At 39.5% G+C, this 22,949-nt stretch overlaps 1 protein-coding gene across 5 annotated transcripts in view; it reads left to right on the plus strand.

Annotated features, from left to right (window-relative positions):
• The first annotated feature begins 10,259 nt into the window (after window positions 1–10,259).
• Window positions 10,260–22,949, plus strand: part of WDR7 (WD repeat domain 7) — a 276,960-nt gene continuing 264,270 nt past the window's right edge. For 4 of the 5 annotated variants that reach the window (XM_010961322.3, XM_010961325.3, XM_010961324.3 and 1 more), the window contains exon 1: window positions 10,260–10,398. The gene's annotated coding sequence lies outside the window, so the exon portion shown is untranslated. Of the gene's footprint in view, window positions 10,399–10,533; window positions 10,638–22,949 lie in introns of those variants that run through there. The other variant, XM_010961323.3, reaches the window with a different exon arrangement.

A 22,949-nucleotide genomic window follows, 5' to 3' on the forward strand; every position in this document is an offset into this window, starting at 1 on the left:
GACAGCGCTTGCGCACTTTGGCGTCATTTCCGCGCCGTGCGTTTTGGCTCTCACCGCCCAATCCTAAAGCGCGACCCGTGGCTCCACCCTCGACTGGAGAGCCCCTCACTGGCTGGAGCGGCGCAGGCGCAGAAGGGGAGCGGTCAGCCGCGCCGGCGCAGATTGCGACTGAAGTTCAGATATTCCTCCGCGGTTCCAAGACCCGAGTTTTTAACCGAGGAGTTGCCGGGGTGGGAAGGTGAGAAAAGAACTTCTTTTTCTCATGGGTTCTTGTTTACTGGCTAAGGTTTTACGTTCCTCTCGTCCCCGGAAGTACTTTCAGTATAGTCCTGGCTCATATTCGGTACAAGTCGCCACACTAGACAAAAATAGCCTTTAGGAACATTTATTTAGGGGTCTCATTACATTCGGGCTCTCTGTGGGACGTCATCCAGGAAGTATTAGGTACCTTTCACTTGTGCCTTAGAAAAATGAAAGCACCATCCCTCCTTTAGGAACTCACAGTCTGGTGATAGACACAAACAATAGTTAAAGCAACAAAGAAGTTTGCAAAGGAAACGGTGGAGACAAATGAGAGGAGAATGGGACAGGGTAAATTTGCTAGGAAATGTGACCCCGATAGAGAAGAAGGGCATACCCGGCAGTAAGAGATGACAGGGTATTATGTATTACTATGTATTCCAGGCTGAGGAAGCAGCAGTGCAAATGAGTGGGTTGAGAGGACTGATGATAGTAATAATAACAACAGCTAAGTTTGAACAAATTACGTTCCAAATAAGATACAAGCCCTTTGTGTATATTACCTCATTTAATCCTCACGAAGAACCTTAATTTTCCAAATTTCACATATACAGTGCGAGGTCAAGCCAGCATTCAAGTTAAGGCAGTCTCACACCAGCATTTTCTTCTGAATATTAGGCGAGGTGACAAGTCAAATAATTTACATTTGGTTTTAGCTGGGATGATGAAATTCAAGAGGGAGTTGAAGACCAGATAATAACTAGCTAAAGATTTTGTATTTTAACATGAAGGGAATGGAATAATCACTGCAGAACAATTTTGTGATTACAAGTGACTTTAGAAAAGGCCCCCAGGTAGCAGCTAGGAGGATGGAAGGCAGTGAAACCAGTTGAGGAGGTCACTGATAACCCGGGAACTGAGTTATGGGAGCAGCTGCAGTCAACTGATACTTGAGAAACAATTAAGAGATTAAAAACCACGGGGTTTAGTGATCAGTTAGACCAATTTGGCGAAGTGACAGCGGAAGTAGTTTAGGATAATGTAAATATTTCAATCTTCTGTTTCTTTTTACTAAGTTAAGATGCTGAGAAGACATCAGTAGGCAGAAGGAAGGGTGAGTCTGAAACTAAAGAGAATGGAGTAGGCTAAAGCTACAGATTTGAGAGTCATCAGTTTGGGCGATAATTGAAGCTCAAGAAATGTGGAAAGAGAAGGCTAAGGGTGCTGCTGAAACGTAAAATAATTATACCTAACTGAACACAGCCAGAGCAGAGCCATAGTAATTATAATCCTTTCTCATGTGATACTAGCACAGTGTGATTGCTTTAGACCCCAAGAGACAGAAGTTTCAATAATAAATCTCTGCTACTTATTATTTTGTAGCCATCGACAAGCCACTAACCTCTCTGAACTACAGTGTTCTTGTCTGTGAGAATTGGGAACCTACTTTCTAGGATTGTGTAGGTTAAAAGTAATAGTAGATGATGTGCATAAAGAACTAGAGCATGAGGGGCTCAGTAAAAGATACCTATAAACTATGCTGTATTATTTGGCTAGGGCTGCTGTAACAAAATACCAGACTGGGTGGCTTCACAGAAATTTGTTTGTTGCAGCTCTGAAGATTGGAAGTCCAAGGTCAAGGTGGTTGGTACAACTGGTTTCTCCTGAGGCCTCTCTCCTCGACTTGTAAATGGCCGTCTTCTCTGTGTGTCCTCACAAGTCTTCTTTGTGCATGCATGCACACACACAAGCATGCACACTCCTGGTGTCTCATCTTCTCATAAAGACACCAGCTCTATTGGATTAGGGCCCCCCCACGCTTATAATCTTATTTAATCTTAATTACCTAATGGGTGTCAAATGGCATCTCATTGTAGTTTTGATGGGCATTTCCCTAAAGAATGAAGCCACTGAGCATCTTTTCATGTGCCTAATGATCATTTGTATGTTTTCTTTGGAGAAATGTTGATTCAGGTCCTTTGCCCATTTTTGAATTGATTTTGAGGGAGAACTGCAGAATGTATATGTCTATATATATATATTTCTGGATACTAATCCCTTATCAGTTATATGACTTGCAAATATTTTCTCCTATTTTATGGGTTGTCTTTTCACTTTCCTGATAGTGTTATTTGATGCACAAAAGTTTTCAATATGATGAATTTTAATTTGTCTATTTTTTCTTTTATTATGTGTTTGAGTGGCATATCCAAGATATCATTGCCAAATTCCACGTCATAAAGATTTTTCCTTATATTCTCATTAAGAGCTTTATAATTTTAGCTCTTAAGTTTAGTTCTTTGATCCACCATCCACCGTTTTTTGAGGCAAACTTCTTCCGTATGATTCTAATCATTTCAAAGTAGTCTCATGAGAAAGATGTGTACAATTTTCCAGCTTTATATATATTTGAGTGGTTTTTGGAAAGGCATTATGCAGTAACTTTACAATCTCTGATGTTAGTTTTTCTTTAAATTTAGACCTCTTGTAAAAGGGAGGAAGAGCAGTTTCTGAATTTTTGAAAAGCAGAACAAGAATATAATGAAGAAAGAACTTTTATTCTACAAAAGAAAAAAAGAAAGAAAAAGAAAAACCCATAAATTCCCCTCAGATTATAATATAACTCTTTAAATAACTAAATTTGTATTTGTATAAGTCCAGGGATACAGCTTGATGACTCATACAAATGATATAAAATCCCCATTAACTTACCAGAATTACACCTACCTCAACATTCTACATACAAATTACTGCTGCTTAATAGCTTATTGTTATCTTATTCCTGAAGAAGTAGAGATCTCATAAAATGTTATATTATACCAGTTTAACTCTGCTTATCAACTGGGTAATTTATTTAAAAAAATAATTTCTGGTGATAAGCTTTTCTTTATTCTGAAAGTTTTGAGGACAAAATATGTAATTTATGTAATATAAATATTAAATAGAAAGGAAGTCCTGCTTTATAATTTCTTTATTTTTTATTTATATATATGTATTTTTTATTGAGTTATAGTGCTTTGTAATTTCTAATTCCTTTCTAGCTGTGTGTTATGGAACTTGAAAATTAAATACCATTTCCCAGTAGTTGTCCCTAGGTGGCGCAATATCTTTTTAGTCAGAGGCGTATGATTTCCCTTTAGCTATCAAAAGCTTTTTTAAATGATGCATCAAGTCACCAGATGGACCCTTTATCCCACTAACACTATATTCTTTAGTTTTGGACACTAAGCAGTGTCTTGGAGGAAACAGTTTCCTAGGAAGTCGCAGAGTGGTCTTTGTCATAAATGTCTTCTTCCTGGAACATAGTGAAGAAACTTGCTGACAATTCTGAGTCCGTTTTGGATGTTTCCCAGAAATGCAAAAGGTTTTTCTTCTGACATTTATATCTGACATTCAGAAGTCAGTAAACTGTCTAGAGTTTCTATTAAGAAAGTCAGATATTTAGACAAATATTTCTATCACGTCAGCTTCTGAAATGAAAATCCATATTTTAATTTCTTAAAAGAGTATGTTGGGCATTGGAATTGACCCTTTGGAACTGAAAACCTATACGTAACTATACATAACTATGTTTTCACTTAATCACTTGTAAAGAGAGTTCTTTTTTGCTAGTGGTGCTATAGTAGGTGTATTCTGGCAAGAATGTACAGATAGCAAAGAAATGATAAAATTCTTAGTAGAGGCTTTCACTGTATTCAGAGCTGTCTCTCAGGTGTGCCCTCGAGCACGCGCGCGCACACACACACACACACACACACACACACACCCTCATCATCTGTACATTTTTGTGTAGCAATACCTGCATACTCTGAGTAAATCTGAGCGCCAAGCACTGAAGATTTAATAAAAATAAAATGTTTATTACTGACTTTTTAATACAATAAGGAAGAGGTTATTTACACTATGTTAAAAACAGTATCTCCCACCAACATTCAGAATATTAGAATCAGATGGCAAGTAAGAGGATCAGACCCACTGCAACTAGAAAGTACCAGAACTTATGACTTCTCACACTGTGCTGTGCTCATAGCAGATGTTTGTCCCCCTGCCAGACAATTGGCCACTTGACCACAGAACCAGGTCTTTGCATTATCTGCACGCCCAGCTTAGCAGTGTCTGACACGGCTTGATGTTGAATAAATGATGCTTTCTACCTTGACAAATTAAATGTAGGGCAAGTAAAAGAAAGTACTGTTTCATGAAAATGGAAGTAAAGTTCAAGGACTTATAGTCATGGCCCCTCTCATTCTATATTATTGTGGAGCATTTATAAATGCCAAGCATCATATAATTTTATCTGTAAATATTTTAGCCTGCATGTCTAGAAGGATTCCCTTAAAAATCATAACCAAAACACCATTGTCACAACTAAAATGTTAACAGTGCTTCTTTACTATCATCAAATATCCACTCGATGATAAAATTTCCCATGTTTCTCCTAATTTACTGTGTAACTTATTTGAATCAATACCAAAATAAATTCTACACATTGCATTGGTTGATGTGTCTGTCTGTTGTCTCTTATTACAACTTTGTTTAATCTTCACTTTTTTTCCAACTTTTTATGTGAAAAAATTCAAATGGACAGAAAAGTTGCGGAAGAAGAAGGAGGAAGAGGCAGACAGGAGGAAGAAGGAGAGGAGGGTACAGTGAGGAGAGGGGCCAATGACTGGGGGCTCCCAGCAAGTCTCGACTAACTTCATCTTGCTCAGGCATTCGCCAGGAGCTGCCCCAGGAACAGGCAACCTCAGCTAGAAAGCTGAGGTGACCATGAGGAAGCTAATAGCAGGAACAGTGGGCAAAACCATTCTCCATGGAGTTGGGAAGTGTTTTTTTCCGGAAGGAGAATCTGGCAGTGCATCTTTGTGTCTTCCACAGTGGTCTATTTGTAGAACACAGGTCCTCTTCACACAGGTTTGGGGAGCAAGCCCTTCTCGGGCTCTGGTGGTCCTCTCTTCCTGGCAGGAAACAGAAGAAGGAAGCTATTAGGACAAACCAAAGTCCGTGGGGCTGTAGCTGGTGACAGGGCAGCAGTGGCATTCATCACCTTCTCCCTGACCTGATTTCCCCTTGCTGATCTTGGCGAGGGGACCCCAAGAGAATCATGAGCACCCCCAATCTTATCACCTTCACTCCTTTCTAGAAGGCATGACTCTGGAGCAAATGGAGATATTTCTGGAAAAAGTCTGTTACTTGGGAGAGGGGGAAGGTTGATTCAGTGGAAGTCATGAGATAGGGAAAAAAAGAGAAGTCTCACCAGTTGACTTTCATGTCATGTGAGAAAGTGCAAAGGAAAACTCTTAAAAGGTTTTAATCACACAAAACCCAGCAAAGAACACTTGGACTACTCTGCTGCAACATGGTGATGAGTGAGGCTCTCAGGGCTAACATGAAGTCCCCAACCTCGACATGACTTTTAGGGCAGTGGGTCCATTCAGGACAGCACAATTAGCAAACACCAGGCACCAAACCACAGACTTACGGTCCAGATGAGGAGAAATATAACGGCACACATGAAACAGTTTGAAAATCATAGTAAAAATTAGGGTACTGTTAGGCCACTGGGCAGCTTGGTAATCTCCCTTTTGACATTTTTTAAATGCAGGAACAAATCTTTTTGCCTTTTGGAGAACTTAACTTGGAACTCAGAAAGTCAAGGAAGTGCTGGTGTGTTGTAGGGTAATAGCTGCCAAATTCTAAAGACAGAATGATACTTGAGTCTTTTCTTTTTTCTTTAATACCTATAAAACATTAAAATATAGTGTGTTGAAATTCCTGACCCTTACCCCATGGGTTCTATTTATGATTCTGTTCTGATAATTATACATTTTTGGTTAAAACATCAACAACAACTTCTTATTTGTCTCATTCCCACCTAATGCACATGATGCTCTGCTGCTGGATTAGTATTTGTGGCTGAAACACCCTACAGTGACTGCTTGAGGAGTCACAGTCTGTATAATGCTCTCTCTTTGAATGCAGGTGAAACCTGTGACTTGATTCTAACCAACAGAATGTGGCAAAGGTGATGGGCTGTCACACTCTTGATTAGGTTACTATTTATAGCTTTATCTATATATCATGTGCATCTCCAGCTATGTGACTCCATCTTTCTCGCTCTCAGTGGAGAGATTCTCTTTGCTGGCTTTGAAAAAGTAGGCTGCCATGTTGTGAGAGGGCCAGGTGGAAAGGACCTGTGGGTGGTCTGCAGGACCAGGGCCAGGACTCTTGGCCATATAGCCACAAGGCAGTGAATGAACCTGCATGAGCTTGGAATGATTCTTGCCCGCTCAAGCCTCCAGATGAGAATGTAGTAGACACTCAGCTGTAGCCTTATGGACAGTCATGGACAGAGGACTCAGTTAAGCTGTGCCTGGACTCCTTTTCCATGGAAATTGTGAGGCAAGAAATGTGCGTTGTTTTAAGCCACTGAATTTATGCTAATTTTTAATACAATGATAAAAACAAAATATTGTTAGGAAAAGCCCCACTCTATGTATTGGTCAAAATTCTTCAATGACATTTCATTGCCTTTGGAATAAATTCCAAAAAAAGGATGTAAGGACAAGCAAGGCTTCTTGTTATCTGAACTTATTCTGTTTTTCCCAGGATACTTTTTATTACTGGGTCTAGGCCCAGTCTGATAAAGACTCCATCAACCTAAGGGAGAACTCACAGGCAGAGATTGCCTGGGGAAGGAGCCCTCATATTCCAGAAATAGCTGAGTCCTAATACCACAGTTTCCTGTTACGTACATCTACTCTATGTCCTCTGTACTTCCCCCCAAGTTAACTTTCTGTTTATTGTATATACTCGTGTTTTACATTTCGATACCAGCAATCAAGTTTTTTTCCTTTCCCAATTTTTCCTGTTCTGAATCCTACCCATTTTACTAGACCTCCATGAAATCAAATGTGACTCTCCCTTCTCCCCCGAACCTGGAAGTAATTAGTTTCTTTCTCCACTACTCCTTATGTTATGTATTTCTCATACTGCACTGTATCGCAGCCATATATTTTGGTGGACTTGTGTCATTCATTTTAGCTGCCCAGCATCCAAATACTTTCCAATGTTTAGGGAATTCCCAATTTTGTGAGTCTTGGTGGGAAGCAGAGCCTGCCTTCCTCTGTAGAAACTGAACCTGCCAGATTCCCTCTTTCTCAACTTGTCTTTCAGTTAAGGTTCAAGAAATATATGTTGCATTTTTTTGATGTTTAAAGTCTTTTGAGGTTTTTATATAATTCCTCTGGATGAGAGAGGATATTTATTTACATAAATATACTCAAGATTGGCTTAACGAAGACAAAACTCTTAATTTTCAGAAAGGTTATACATGTAAAACATATGTATTTATTAAAATATGCAAACTTTCCTGAATTAATTAATATTGGAATATTTATTTTAGTCCTGTAGCTCAGAAAATTAAACACATGTATAGATTTGGCAAAAAATTTTGTAAATTTGGTGAAAGGGGGCCAGAGTGTTAATAGTCTGAAAGTTTCTCGTTAATGTTCTGATTAACCTTTGTATTCCTAGGGAGGTATTTGAAACACAGTAAGTGTTCAATTAATATTTATTGAATAAGAGTCAACTTTATCCAGGAAAGATTTCTTGCAGATTTCCTTTACAAACCAAACAAGCTTTAATGTAGCTTAAGATTATCCTGTAGTAACCTCTCTGTGCTTCCTATATTTCCAAAAAGTTCTTATAAATTGTAAAGGGGATTATGAGTGTAATGGTTTAAATGTATTCATTGTCACAACAGAGTGGGTACATTGAACCCAACTGGCCAAGAAATTAATTTCTTCTATGTAACATCATTTCCCCATCTTCCCCCTTCCCCAATGTGATTGTGAGGCTGTTAGTCCAAAGCAGAAGAAAATCACAGAATTCTATTTTGTTGTATAAGACAACTTCAGAATTACTGATTTTCAAGTGTTCTATTTACTCCCTCGATCAACGTTATGATTTAGTTTTTTTCATTATTGTGACAGCAGAGCTGGTCTCTACAAATCAACAGAATCAGCATATGAGAAACAATACCTGAGATGTACAGGATGCTAAGTGGCCTAGTGAAGGAAAGAGGCCGTCCAGGACACGAATGGGTCTGTAATGTGCTGCTGGGAGGAGGATGTCTAAGGCGGAGAAAAGAGGAGGGACAGTCTGCCATTAGCTGCTGTAGATAAAAAGAACAGAATCTCCCTCATCATCCAGTTATGCGAAGGGTTAAGTCACAACCCACTGCAGCTGCCCACCTACAGTGCTCCCTGAGAATAATTCAGGACAGAAGAACAGGATGGAGTGTTCTGTTTTGCATATGTGGCTCCTAGACAGTTAAAGTGTGTATTTAAGGAAGAATTTCAGTGACTTCAGATTCCTGAATCTTCTCATACACAAAAAAGCACTAAAATCATTAACTTGAGATTATCTGTTTTGTGTATGTTTGTGTGTGTGTGTGTGTGTGTGTGTGTGTGTGTGATTAGCAGTAATCTTTTTACCGAGATGTATGTTTGACTGTATGTATGTTTGACTACGTGTATTTCCCAGCCAAAAGAATTGTATATATACAAGCTTCTTCCCTGTCTCTTTGGGGGCAGTCACCTCAGAACTACTGAGAGGCGGCTACCTGGGCTATAATCCTCAGTAAATTCCCTGAATAAAACTTAACTCACAACGTTTATGTGGTGTATTTTTCTTTCAGTCAACAGCAGGAATAATAAATTGTTGACAGGAAGCCTTTTGACCAAACCAACACTTAGTTCTCTTCTGGTAAATCAGCATGGAAATGATCCTGTCTGAAGGTGTTGTTTCTGCTGTGTTCTGATTCCCTAATCTGCTGCTTCAGGTCACATCAAATAGGACTTTGCTAATGAAGGATGGTCCAAAGACCAGCAGGAATGGGCATTATCTGGGAGCTTGTTAGAAGCGGAGAGTCTCAGACCCCACTCCAGAACTACTGATTCAGAAACTTCATCTTAACAAGCTTCCCAGGTGATTCATACACACAGTAAATTTTGAGGACTGCACTAGACTTCTTGTCTTATAAAACGGGTAGTGAAATTATAAAGGAAAAACAAAGCCAGGGAATGAGTATCTTCTATTTTTTTTTTTAAACACAACTGACCGTTGGCCACCAGCATGGCACCAGTTTTTTCCTTGGATACCATTCATACCTTCACTCACTCATTCAATAAGTGTTGGGAGGAAGAGAAACAAGCATAATAAGTAATTAACATCTGCTGAGCTCGTTTAACTTCCTAGACATCCATGAGGTCATTATGCCTATTATTTATGGTGACATTGAGGACAATGAAGAAGCAAGATGCCCAGATGACTCTTAACAGTGTGCAGTGGAGGAACTGGGAGTCAAGACATGCCTCTTTGAATGCAGGGCTCATGTACCACTCTTTGCCACCCACACGAGTGTACATTCATTCTCCTGCACAGGAATGTTGCACAAGTTCAGACTTCTCTAGTTAGGTAGTCAAGTTCCTCCTCTTGCCCCCTGTGTCGGGGCCAACAGCCAAATTCGGGGTCAGAGGAAAACAGTAACCAAATCCCAGAGCTAACACTTTTCAGGAATCTGGACCGAGTCTCGGGGGCAGAAGAGTAAACTTGCAACATCCTGGCCCCAGGAAACAAACACCTAAACTTGGCGTTTCATCCATCCCTCCATCTAGGTCCTCCCAGCATGGGAAGTGGAGACGAGAAGAGAGCCTAGACCAACCTTCCCATAACCAAAATGGCTGCCGTGCATTCCCCGCCCACAGCTGACATGCTCTTCGCCATTTTGTCGCCATAGTAACGCAGCCAGCTCCTTCCGCGCTGGCCTAGGCCCGGCTTGTATGGAAATGAAAAGCATTTCCCTCCCCCTCATTTTTGCGACAGTTGCAGGGAAAGTCACGGCAGTTGGCTGATGTCAGCTGATTTTCTGCAGCGGCGGCGGCGGCGGCGGCAACGGCAACGGCAACGGCTACGGCTTCTTGCAGCCTCGGTGGAGAGACAGAGGCTGGGCTGGGGTTGCGGTCCAAAGTTTTCCCACCTGGATTTGCCCACCCTCACGTCTTCCTCACGTACGTCCTCGTCTTGTCTTCTTTGCCGGGGCGCCCACAGGTTATCAGACAGAAAATATCGCGGCATAAGATGAAGCTGTGACAGGTAAGAGGGCTTTCGAGCTTCCCCAGGGGTAACCCAAGCAAGGGATATGTCCGCAACGTGGGGGTCAGGGGTCGGGGGTCATGAGTCACTGCTCCGCTCCAGCTGGGGGCGGTGCCAGCTGTCAGAGCGCTGCTGCTGGAAGCTTGGTTCGGTGCCGCACCTGCAGGTTCAGGCCCACAGCTAGGCGCCTCTGCCTGGAGCGTGGGTCCTGCCAGGGGTCTTTGGGACTCCTTGGCCTGGTGAGTGACATTTTCTCCTGGGGACACTGGCTTTGATCTTGATAGGACCGCCTTGCCCTCAGGGACAATCTAAGCGGGGTGAGGTGCTTAGTGATGATGGGTGGGTGGTCCTTGACAATGCTTTCGGGGAATACTGTGCTTGCTTCTGGGGTACACCTGGTCCCTCCTTACCTCCTGGTACTTTATAGTTTGCCCTTGCGAACGATCCTGAGACGTCTGTTAGTACACTTGCCCGTTCTCATCCGTTTGCTGTAAGACTTGGTCTAAGGATGCCTGCTACTCCCGCTCTCTTACTCGTGGGTCCCAGGGTTCTGGAGCTGTATGTTTGGAGTCAGAACTACCTTGCCTTGGATTAAAAAATTGCGTTTTATATTTTGATTCATTTGCTTGTCAGTTTCTCAGGTCCTGGGCAGAATTTGCTGGTTTGAAACTATGGCAGCTACAGTTGCATCTCAGGCAACACTGAAATTGTTGATGTTGCTGATTTTTAGGGTTCAGTGAGAGCTACAGCTTGCTTTCACAGTAGCATTTGCCATGAGCCAAAGAAGGCAAGCTATGGCTCTTTCAGATGTTTGTAGTTTAGGGCTTGGTGGACAAGATGTCAAGAATTGCCTGTTACACGAGAGAAATTGGCTTTTTGAAATTTTGTTGCACATGCGCACACACAACTTTCTTGTTTTATAAACCATTCGTGACAGTATGGAGGTGGTGAACGGCTTAAAAGTGAAATAAATGTGTTGACATAGCTTTATTATTATGAAGAATCAAAATTGCCTTGATTTCATCCAGAATGATAGATTGGGCAAACAGAGCAGTATAAATAAGTAGTAAATGCCTTTTAAACTTTCAATGAGAGATTAAGGTGAGAAACTCATTTGAGTGTCTATATTTTTTAAATGGTCCGGAGCCCTTAGTCGCAGCAAAACTGGAGTGTACACCTTATACTTTCCTGTTGCCACTTGTAGCTAAATTTTAAAACATGTTGATAATCAGATAAGCTTTGCCTTGTTTAAGTATTACTATGGGAACTTAACGTTTTGAACTAGTGAGCTTTTTTTTTTTTTTTAAAGGCAGGAATACCAGACTTTATTGACACTTGAGTTCAAGTTCAGAGCCATCTTAGGCAGTATAGCAAAGCAGGAAAAAGCACAGATCCTGGGACCAAGGTTCATATTCCAGCACAAGAATATTAACTATGTTATAACTGGCAAATGTTACTGGCAGTCTATTCAGTAAAGTGGGGGGAGCCACACAGCAGCTTCTAGACGCTTTTGTAGCTGCCTCTGCCCCAGTTGCCAGGCCGTGCACTTCGCCATGCAGGCAGTTCATCTGAGACCATGTGGGATCTGCAGGTCTCAGCTATGCTGCTTAGGATGCAGCTTGATGGAGCTTGATGGAGCTTGGTGAGTTCTAGAACCTCTGAGGTAGCTCCTAATTCCAGACGTTCACCAAAGGCAAGAAATAGGAATTCGAACTGGTTCAAGGACTGAGTGAGATCTTATAATTTCCTTTAATTTTTATTTGGATTTAAGTTCTGGTTTGGAGCAAAGGAAGTGGGGGTGGTTTATCAGCGTACAAGGCTTAGCATTGCAAACTCTCGAAGTAGTGAGCTGGTTTTGTGCCTTTGTCATAAGAAGGCAGGATGACGTTTAACCTTAGTCATGTGCTGCATGTTAGGTGAGTCCTTAAAGTTTGTCTTGGATCTCAAATGCAGAGGATGGAGTTAATCTTTCTCAGTTCAGCAATCATCATTGGATTGTTCAACATGTGTGTCCTTTTTTTTTCATTCATGTTCTTTTATTTCCAATTCCCACTCCATTCCCTTGCCCCTCAGCCCGTAGGCAGCCATTCCAATATGTGCGATGTGTATCCTGTTATTAAATGTATGTATGTTGTTTTGGGTGCCCACACTCTAAATTTATAGAGATGATAGTATGCATGATCTCATTACAATTTTTCCCCCCTACTATGCTTTAAAGATCTATTTGTGTCTCTGCCCATTGCTTCTAACTGCTGCACAGTATTTCAGAATTTGTATCTAGTGCAGTTATGTCTGCTCTCCTATTTTTGGGTACCCGTATTACCTTCATTTTCCTCACTTTACACAATACTATGGTAAACATACCCTTTGGACCTCTGTGGTGCTTTCTTTTGAGATATATATCCAGAAATGTGATTTTTGGATCATAGGTATTCATGTATTTCATTGAAGGACTGCCAGACTGTGTTCCAGAACGAGTGGTCTGTACTCCTGCAGGCATTTCACGAGAGTTTCTATATCCTTGTGTCCCCACCAATGCTTAGTGTCATCTAGTGCCCCGCTTTTTTCCAGACTGATGATGGATACAAAGTGAAATCTCATTTTAAATTACGTGTCACTATTACTAATGAGTTTGAGCCTTTCTTGATGTGCATTTTATCTTTTTTGGGTTTTCTCTTTTGTAAATTTGTTCATTCCTTTACCCATTTTAATTTTGAGGTTTCACTCCTTTTCCTGTTGATCTGCAGAAGTTCTTTGTATTTCCTACATATTAGTCCTTTAATATTATATCTGACCCTATTCTGTCATTTGTAATGTTTTTTATTCTGTCCTTCATTGAACAGGAGCCTTCAATTTTGATATAATCAAATTAAAAACATTTTTTTTTTGCCTACAGTTTGTGTTTCAAGTAGTCTTTCCCCAATTCTATGTCACAGTTACTGTCTGTTTATGTACTACTAACTTTATAATTTTCATTTAAATTTGTAGGTCTTTAGTTCAGCCAGAGTGTCTTTTTACATGTCACAAGGTGGAGATCCAGTTTATTTTTCATACAGTGTGCCAGTCTCTCCTTTCCCCATGGATAGGTGGTACCACACTTACCTATACTAAGTTCTCATATGAACTCTGAAGACTGTAGTCTGTGCCTTTGGATTATTTCTTTGCTCTTGCTCTAATACCAGACTTTTAGTATGATAGCTTTGTATTGCTATTTTTCCTACATGAATAAGTCTTCCCATTTATTTTGTTTCAACTTATTTTGAAATAATTACAGATTAAAGTTTCTAAAGTAGTACAGAGAGGTCTGGTCTTCCTCAATGGTTACATTTTATACAACTTTACCCAATTTCCCTCAATGGTTACATTTTATACAACTCTTGTATAATGGCAAAACCTTGACATTGGCATAATACCTGGATATAGTTCTATGCCATTTTATCACCTGTGTGGATAGACACTTGTAACTACCCCTGCAATCAAGATACAGAACTACGCTGTCACCACAACGACCTCCTTTGTGCTACCCCTTTCTAGTCATTTCCATCTCCCTTCCCCCTATTATCCCTAACCTCTGGTCACTTTTCAATTTTCCATCTATAATTTTATCATTACAAGAGTGCTAAATAAATGAGATCATACAGCATGTGACTTTGAGACTGAGATTCATTTAAATCGTTGGCTGAGACAACTTTTGAGATTCATCCAAATGATTGTGTAATTTGGGAAGTACTCCATGGTATATATACCAGTTTCTTTAAACATTCACCTGGACATTGAGGCTGTTTCCATTTTTTTGCTATTACAATTAAGCTGCTATGGACACTCTTTACAGTTTTTTTCTGTAGATGTATAATTTTTCACACTTTTGGGGGATAAATGTCTAGGAATGTGATTTGCTGAGTGGTATGGTAAATATATGTTTCATTTTTGAAGAAATTGCGGAACTGTTTTCTAGAGTGGCTGTACCATTTTACATTTCCACCGGCAATATGTGAGAGATTGCATTTCTTTGCGTTCTTGCCAGCACTCGATATTGTCACTGCAGTGCATTGTGGTCTTAATTTGTGTTTCCCAAGTGGCTAGTGATGTTAAATATCTAGTAAGGCAAGTTCTCCATTCTTTTTCCATTTTCAAAGTTGACTTAGCTATTTGTGGATTTTCATTCTTTTCTGTATATTTTAGAGCTAGCGTATCTAAAAGCAACACAACTAGAATTTTGATTTAAGTATGCATTGAATTTATAGGTTTACTTCAGGAAGAATTGACATCTTTGTAACATTAGATCATTGTATCCAAGAGCATGGAATGGTCTTCCATTCATGACTGAGCAGAAGGAAATTTTTTTGTAGTTTTAAAGAATATTGTGAATAGATGCTAATTTAAAGTAGATTCTTGTTGATAGAGATAGGCCTGGAACTAGGTGGTGCCTTTATTCCTGGTTTACCTGCTACATCTCTCTGTGACACTGTTCTGTTTTTTGATGTATTTTGATTTGTTGATGGGTATAACGTTTTTTAAGGCAAAAAAGACTGATTTTCATATATATTGATAGTCTGTGTTTGTGTGTGTGTGTTCTACTAGGCAGAGATCAAAATCCATAGTATAAATCTTGAAGTAATTTTGGTACTTGTAGAGTTAGGCCTCAAACAAGGTAGTGCCTTTATTCCTGGTTTACCTGCTCCGTCTCTCTGTGACACTGTTTTGTTTGTTGGGACTGAGAAAGTCAAAGATGAGAGTATAGGGTTAGTGAGATTTGTAGGTTCTGTTCCCATTTTGTCCATTTCATTGTTGGAATTTATAAAGAGTTTGTAATCTTACGTACATGCGTGCTGGTGACCATGGGCAGAGCCAGCTGAGAGCTTCTTTGTGGTTTAGTGAGGTCCTGTCGTCAACAAGAGCATACCTTGCATTCCTACTCACAGATACTGTGATTGTAATGTTAATTTAGAATTTGAACTCCTCACATGGCTCATTTGCCTTGATCTGTATCTGATACTTAAAGCTACTTTGCTGATAAGAGCACCAGAGATATTGTTGGAAGAAGTCCTACACCATGACTGCACTCAGAAAGTCCTTGTCCAAGTGGAATTTTTATTTCTTTTCTAATTAAATAGCATATACACTGTGGTCATAAAATATTAAATATTTTAAATAAAATTAGGTATCTTTTCCAAAATATGTGGGTGATGTTTAATGAAAATGTAGGGTTTGGGGGTTGATGGTTCATAAAGTGATGAAACAATGAAACGTTACGGCACTGGTTAAGAGTGGAGAAAATTTCTGAAGTGCTAAGAGTTATTCTGTAGGCTCTTTTAGAATAGAAGCCTACTGGAGAGGCATGACTTTTAAACCACTGTCTCCCATTCACCTTAGCAATTTTAATTTACGACCTTTCAAGCTCACAGAAGACATTTTACTAGTGTTTTGCCCGTACGTATTTCTCTCTGAAGGTTGGCAGTTAATATATGTCAGTGATAACAGATCGATAGAATGTGCCAGTTACCTTCAGTTCTCACACTCAGGTTTTTTATTTTGCTGTCTTCCTTAAGGGCTCTTCTTTTGTCTAAACATTTTAAATACACACAAACAAGAAAAAACCACCATTAGTGGGAGTTAAAAGTTCACACTAATATAAAGTGTCAGTTTACTTAGTTTAAACAACAGTTTTGTGATTTATTAACAAGCCTTAGTGAGGGTTGTAGCGATTAAAGTAAACCTTGTTAGCTAATTTGCTGCATAGGTTCTAAGACATGTCTCGCTGTGCATGTATCACAGATACAATAAAAGAGGCTGGAATATAGATGCAACCTGCAGCTGGGGAAACAATTAGTATGTTAATAGGGATTAAGGACACTTGTATTCATTTTTGGCATTATTATAGAAAAATTAATTGATAAACAATTCTGAAATATGAAGCATGTAAAATCAAGATGTATTTTAGTTTGTTGATGGGTGCATCTTTTTTTAAGGCAAGCAAATGTGTTTTATTCATTACTTTGTTCATTTATTCAATAAATACTTGGGTGCCTCCTGTATGGCAGAAGTTGTAGGCACTGGGAATACAGTACAGAGCAAAACAAACATAAATCATCACCTTTGTGGAGCTTATGTTACAGTGGCAAAGACAGATGAAAAATAAATAAGTAGAACATATGGTATATTAAATGATTGTAAGTGCTCTTAAGTATAGTAAAATGCTTTTGGAATGGTGGATTTTGCAATTTATGATGGTCAGGAAAGGCCTCGCTGAGAAGATGACATTTTAGCAGAGATAGGAAGTGGATGAGGGCAATATTAAGACGGAGTTGCCGTTGACTGAGCTGGGGAAGACCATGGGAAGGCAGGTTTTGGGAAGAAGACTGGAGACTCACTTCTGAACATGTCAGGTTTGAGAAACTTATTGGCAATCCAGATGGAAATGTTGAGTAGGAAGCCACGTATGTGAGTGTGGTGTCAGAAGAGAGCCCCAAGCTAAAAGCTGGAGAATTGTCAATGTATAGCTGGTATTTAAAGCTGTGAGGCTTGGTAAGATCATTGAGGGAGGCAGGGAGTGCTGCCAGAGAGGAGATGAAGTCCAAAGACTAAGCTCTGGGCATGCCAACATTAAAGGTCAAAAATGAAGAAAAATGGAAACCAAAGTCATGGAGACTAAAGGTAGCAGGAAGGTGTGACGAGCTGGAGGCCAAGTGAAGAAGTGTTTTAAGGGAGACGAAGTGTGGATGATGTCAAATGCTGCTGGTTGGTCAAGAAAGATGGGGATTATGACTTGACATTGGGTTTAGCAATGGGGAGGTTTGGTGACCTTGACAAGAGCATTTCTGTGACAGGTGGAACACTTTTCTATAGTCTCCGTATAAGGAGGAGGGTAATGTTACAAATGAGGACATTCTGATTTGGAATATTTCCTTCATATTTCTTCAAGGATTATAGCTAGTAAGTAGGGGAGCTGGAGTCTTCCCTAGTCAGTGTGACTCTCAAATCTTCACGCTTACTTGGCACGCCTTACTGACCCCCAGAATATTGTGACAATTCATCTTCTAGTCCAGGAAGGCGTGTTTGTTTCTTCTTCTGGGTGCTTTAATTTATGAACAATGAGAGTCTTCAGTACTTATTTTAGAGTTTTGATGGCATTGTGGGGGAAAGCAGGAGGAATGACTGGAGATGGAGGTGAGATTAAAGGTGGGTGGGGGGATAAAGCTGAAGTGGATTCTACCAGATGGGATCTGTTTCCCCTAAAATGTAGGGACTTGGTGGGCAGAGTTTGCTTTTAGCTTAATCAGTAACTCTTGAAGCTGAGGCAGGTTGGTGATGGATAGAGCACGTAAGTAGAAGAGTTCAGACATCTTAATGGCAGCTGCAGAAATTTACAGTGTGATTCATATGCCTCAAAATCTATGAATCATTTTTAAAATTGTGATTTATTTTTGGCCAGATAGCTCTACAGTTCTTCAAAACCCGACTCTCATGTGCTCAGGGCTGTTTCAGCAATAAGAAATAAGTGTAGTCTTCTGCTGCCATCTGCTCATTCCACATGTCCTTTTGAAACAGAACCCTGGAACTTCCTTTAACAAAGCAGTCCTGAAGTGTCCAGTTCTTTGGGAGTGGATTTCTTGCCACTCAATTAAGAAAATATAATCTGGTCAACTTAGCGACAAGCTTAGTGTTCAGAAGATTGTGTCCCTCACAACTCTTTAATTCCAGGAACCCTTTGTTTTGAGGAAGCAGCTCGTTAATTTCTTCAGTGCGCTTTTAGGGCCTGGCTCTCTCGTTGCGTTCTAATAAAGCCTTCACTATCTGATTCATTTTCCAAGTCTTCACTAAGTTGACAGCAAAAGCGTAATCACAAAGAACGTTTGTAATCTTAAGGACCACCTCCCTCATCACATTATACTGTGATTTTTGACTTGAGCAAAATTTTCAACAAATGATGTAGGAATGTTCTGAGAATTTGAATAAACCTTTAAAGACGTCTTTCTTCTTTCATTGCAACTATGGCAAATACATTGAGTTATTTGGTCTCTAGTCCCAGCTTTTCATATTCCCCATTGGTAAATGGGTGATATAGGCCTGCCTGCTCTTGTTCATTTGTGCCCATTCCCATGAGAAAGAATTTGAGTTTGTTTTTGCCTGTAAGCCTCAGAGGGCCTGCCTGGGGCACAGGAAGCAAACAGATGGAGATGGTATTGACTCTGCTGTGAAAATGCCTGTGTTCCTGGGATAGAAATCCATCTTGCTTTCGCCTTTGAGTGTTAGAAAAGCAATGTAGAGAAATGAACATTGATCTGATTCTAGATTTTTTCATATATAATCTTGACTTTTATAGCTTTTAGAAGTCACGTGGGAATACCAGTATCCTGTGAGATCTTACAGGACAGGATGATCTTATCAGAGTGTCACTCCGTAGGTTTTAAAGAGTTTTAAACGGGAAAAATATTTTCAGTGAAATTTTTGGTAGTCACTGCTTTAATCAGATGGTCCTAGGTGGCATCACTGATAGCAGGACAACGTGATGTTACGTGCCTCCTGCCGTGATGCAGTGTGACGCATGCAGAATCGCTTGTGAAGCACACCTGCCAAAAATGTTTCATTTGGACCTGAGGATGTCTTTAGATCCAACTTCCAGTTTATAGGAAAAGCAGAAGAGAGGTGAACAAGATAATGACATAAATAAGATCAGATAAATCAAAAACGTGGAACATTTTTTAGACAAAGTAATTTGAATTTGGATTGGATTGTAGATGCTGTTAGAGAATTATTATGGTATTAATAATGGTGATTGTGATAATGGTATTGTGTTTGTGAAGGAGGATGCTTTTAATTATAATCTCCGTATTTTAAAGTATTAAGGGAGGAATTGTCCTATGTGTAGGTTATTTTCAAATGGCTCAGCAAAAAAGTCTCTATATGTGTATGTATGTATATATACCTATGCATGTATTGACAAGAGAAGTTTGACACGATATTTATTGATATTGAGTGATCTTTATATTATTTTTGAGCTTTTTGTATGTTTAAAATTTTTGTAATAAAAAGTTGGGGAGAATCATAAGGAGAAAAGTAAATTTCATCTTAAGCTTTTTATTAAAAGAACAATCAAATTAAAAAAATACTCCAAATCTAGTTAAAGATCCTCCCTTGTTCTTTGAATTTTTCTTAGGGCTCCCTAGGCCTTCACACTTCTGGGCAGAACATAATTGGAAGAGTACGCTGAAAGAGGGGGTTGAGGATTAGGAAATGATCAGCCATGTCAAACTGGTAGCTGTGCAAGACTGAATATAATGTAAGGACTGAATAACATGGTTAGAAAGAGTAGGTATCAACTGTCCATTAATGTCAAAGCATCCTCACGTCTCTCCCAAGGCATTACTTCTCTCTGCAGTACTAGAGAGTTCTTCCCTGGAGTAGCATGTTAGAGAAATTGTCGACCTCTTCATGTAGAGGGAGATCTTTAGGTCTTTTGAAAATAGAACCTAGATTACATGAAGCCTTTCGTAGTGAGAAAATAGAAACTTCGCATTAAAGACCACAGATTTCAAAATGTTGATTGTAATTAGAATGGGAGAGAGAGAGAGACTGAGAGAGGGTGAGAGAGAGATTACTAGATTTACAAGCAGGGGCCAGTAACAAGTGAAGGAGTTTTGGACAAAAACGAGATGTAAACATGTTGGAAGGGGCAAAGGCTAATTCAATAGAAAGATAAAGTGGCAGTCAGTGAGAGAGTAGTTAAGGGAGTAAGATCCTTCAGAGCGTCCAGGAGGAATTAGATTTAACAGAAAAGAGGAGGTATTTCTTCTTTGGAAATATCTTGCTTGGAACACAGTGAGAGCTTAAACGGTAGTTACTGTTATTCTTTGTTTATTCATTCAATGAATACACAATTGGTCACTGGTAAAAGCCTGTAACTATTCTAGGTGCTGATAAACCATCACAAATCCCAGTGGAATACAGTTTGCTTGATAATTAAATTACAAAGATGATGGTCTTCCGTAGATGATCTGGTGTTACCCTTGAGGGACACAGATTTTTGTGAAATGGATGGATTTATAAACAAACAACTGCACACAAAATGATGAGTGTTCTGCAGTGGTACGTAGTGAAAACACAGTAGCAGGAGTAGTGAGTGCCGGGCTTTGGGACAGGGCGCTCACAGCAGAGGGGAGCTAGTGTTGGAATAAGTTATAGGCTAAAGAGAAATACTCATTAAATGCTTTTTGAAAACTCTATGTGTGTGCATAGGTGCATCTTTAAGATAAAAGAACCTGGTGAATCAGGGCCATTTACTTAATTTCTTTATTAAGCTATCTTTTGGAATATAGCAAAATACCCAAAGGCAGGGGAAATAAAACCTCTCAAGACCAAAGGATTTATCTTGAGAATTAGGATTCCCACTCAATCCAGTCTCTTACTTCTCTTACTCTCCCTTTTCAGAGGTTGTCATCATTACTGTTTTTTTTTTTTTAAATTTGGTATCATTACAGAATTATTCTAAACATTGTGTTTGTGTGTGTGTGTGTGTATGTATAGATGTGTGTTGATAAATATATATCTCTCTTTTAAAACCTAAAATGGGCGTGTATTTTGCACACTGTACTCTACCTTTTCCCTTGGTTCTAGAGATTATTTCATATCTCATGCTGCAGTGTTTTATTGTTAAGACTGTAGTAATTTATTTAATCTCTGATTCCTGGACATTAAAGTTCTTTGCATGTACCTTTAACAATTGGGGAAATTTTCAGACATATAAAAATAGTAAGAATAATGTAATGAACACTGTTGTACTTGTAAAAAAGAGAGCTTTAACACTTACTTTGACAGTTTGGGTTCCCTGGTGAGCAGACTCTGAGATGGAGATTAGCACTCAGGTTTATCAGGGAGAGCTCTTAGTACCAACGCCTGGGAAAGGAAGCAGGGTTGGCAGAGGGAGAAGTTGAGCTGTGATGAGTATCATTGGAATCTCAGCTGACCCTGGGGGCGGCTCCGAAGATGGAATGACCCTTCAGAACCATCCTGAATTGATATGAAGGGGCCTGGCCTTGACTGTATATTCTCAAATTGAGTAGTCATTGGATGTGGGCTGTTCCACTGGAAGGGGGCAAGGTATCTCCCTTTGGCTGGAGTAGTCCTTAGTGGGGGCTGACAGCCCAGTGCTCTCAGCAGCTGGGATTTGAAGTCCTTTATTCCTGAGATGAATGTGGGCGCATACCATCCATCACACTTATGCGCCTGTTTCATCTTATCCCTTCCGATACCTCTTACCCCCTACCCATTTCTATTGTCCCTCAAGTGCCAGAGCCCAGACATCAGATGATTTTATCTGTAAATACTACAGATCTATTTACCTTTGAGTAATGTGTTTTAGTAAAGTCTTAATTAACCAGATTGACTGGGAATGAAGTTTTCTGGTAAATGGAATTTTATGGTAAATGAAGATGATATAGAATAGTGAAGGGCACTTATTTCATGAGGAATCCGGAGGTCTGTGTATGCCCCTGAGATCTGAGATCAGTTCTTGGTGCGATCTTGAGAAAGTTGCCAATAGACCTAAATATTCATCAAAACAAATCTCTATAAGATAGTATACTTGGTTTAGAAACTCTACTCTCTATTTCTAGGTTAGGAAGCCAAATTATTTTTCTTTTTGTCAATTACAAAAGCCTTTGTTTTACAACTGCTTAAATACAAAAAGTGAAACAGCAGGAGGTAAACCCGTATTTCATCAACTTTTGTGATGAGTTGGTTCACTGATACAGGCAAAGGGTGATTGGCCGTTCACATGGAACAGTTTTTGTTGAGTTTTCTGGTGCCATTTTGTGAACGTATTTTCCAAGTAATAACGTCTCTGAGACCAGATTATACTCTGTTCCTGTTTTACTTCATTTATGTTCTCATTTTCCTTCTCCCTCCCCCCATGCTTGCTTCTTCTCTTTCCTTATCACTCTGCTTGGAAAGTAATAGTCACTTGTGTCTTTTTCTTGCCTTCAGCCTTACACATTTCATTAATTGCCATGATTTACTGTTCTTCTATAATGCCTTATATTTTCTTTTTCTTTTCAAAACTCTCATCATTTTAGCTAAACTCCTTGTCACTGCGCACCCAGATTTACTGCAGTAGCGTCACATTTGGTTCCCCTGTCTGCAGTTTTTTCTCAGTTGAAACAAACTTCATACTATCTCAAATAGTTTTAGTATACTGTTTCTCTGTTTAGATATCTACTTATGGGACCATTAAAGTTTCTTTAAAATCCAGTCCTGCTTAAGACCAGTGTGAATCTTCTCCCTTTTCAAAATCTAAATTTGTTAATTCTGGTTAAGCGGAGAATGATTTATCTCACAATTAGAATCCAAAATTGTTGATGACCTCACTGGGCATCAGTATTGTAATAGTAGTCCCTGTCCTTTATATAGAGGGCTTTTAGTATTGCAAATTGCTTTTTCCTTGCTTTTGTTCTCAGAGTACCTTTGTGTAAAACCTGTATCAAGATCTTTGTTGCATTTTTATCAGCTTGGGGTGTTGAACACCAAGTCCTATCTATTGTATGTCTAAAATAGCT

This window comes from Camelus bactrianus, chromosome 30 (assembly GCF_048773025.1).
Source record: "Camelus bactrianus isolate YW-2024 breed Bactrian camel chromosome 30, ASM4877302v1, whole genome shotgun sequence".
In the NCBI taxonomy this organism is placed as follows: Eukaryota; Metazoa; Chordata; class Mammalia; order Artiodactyla; family Camelidae; genus Camelus; species Camelus bactrianus.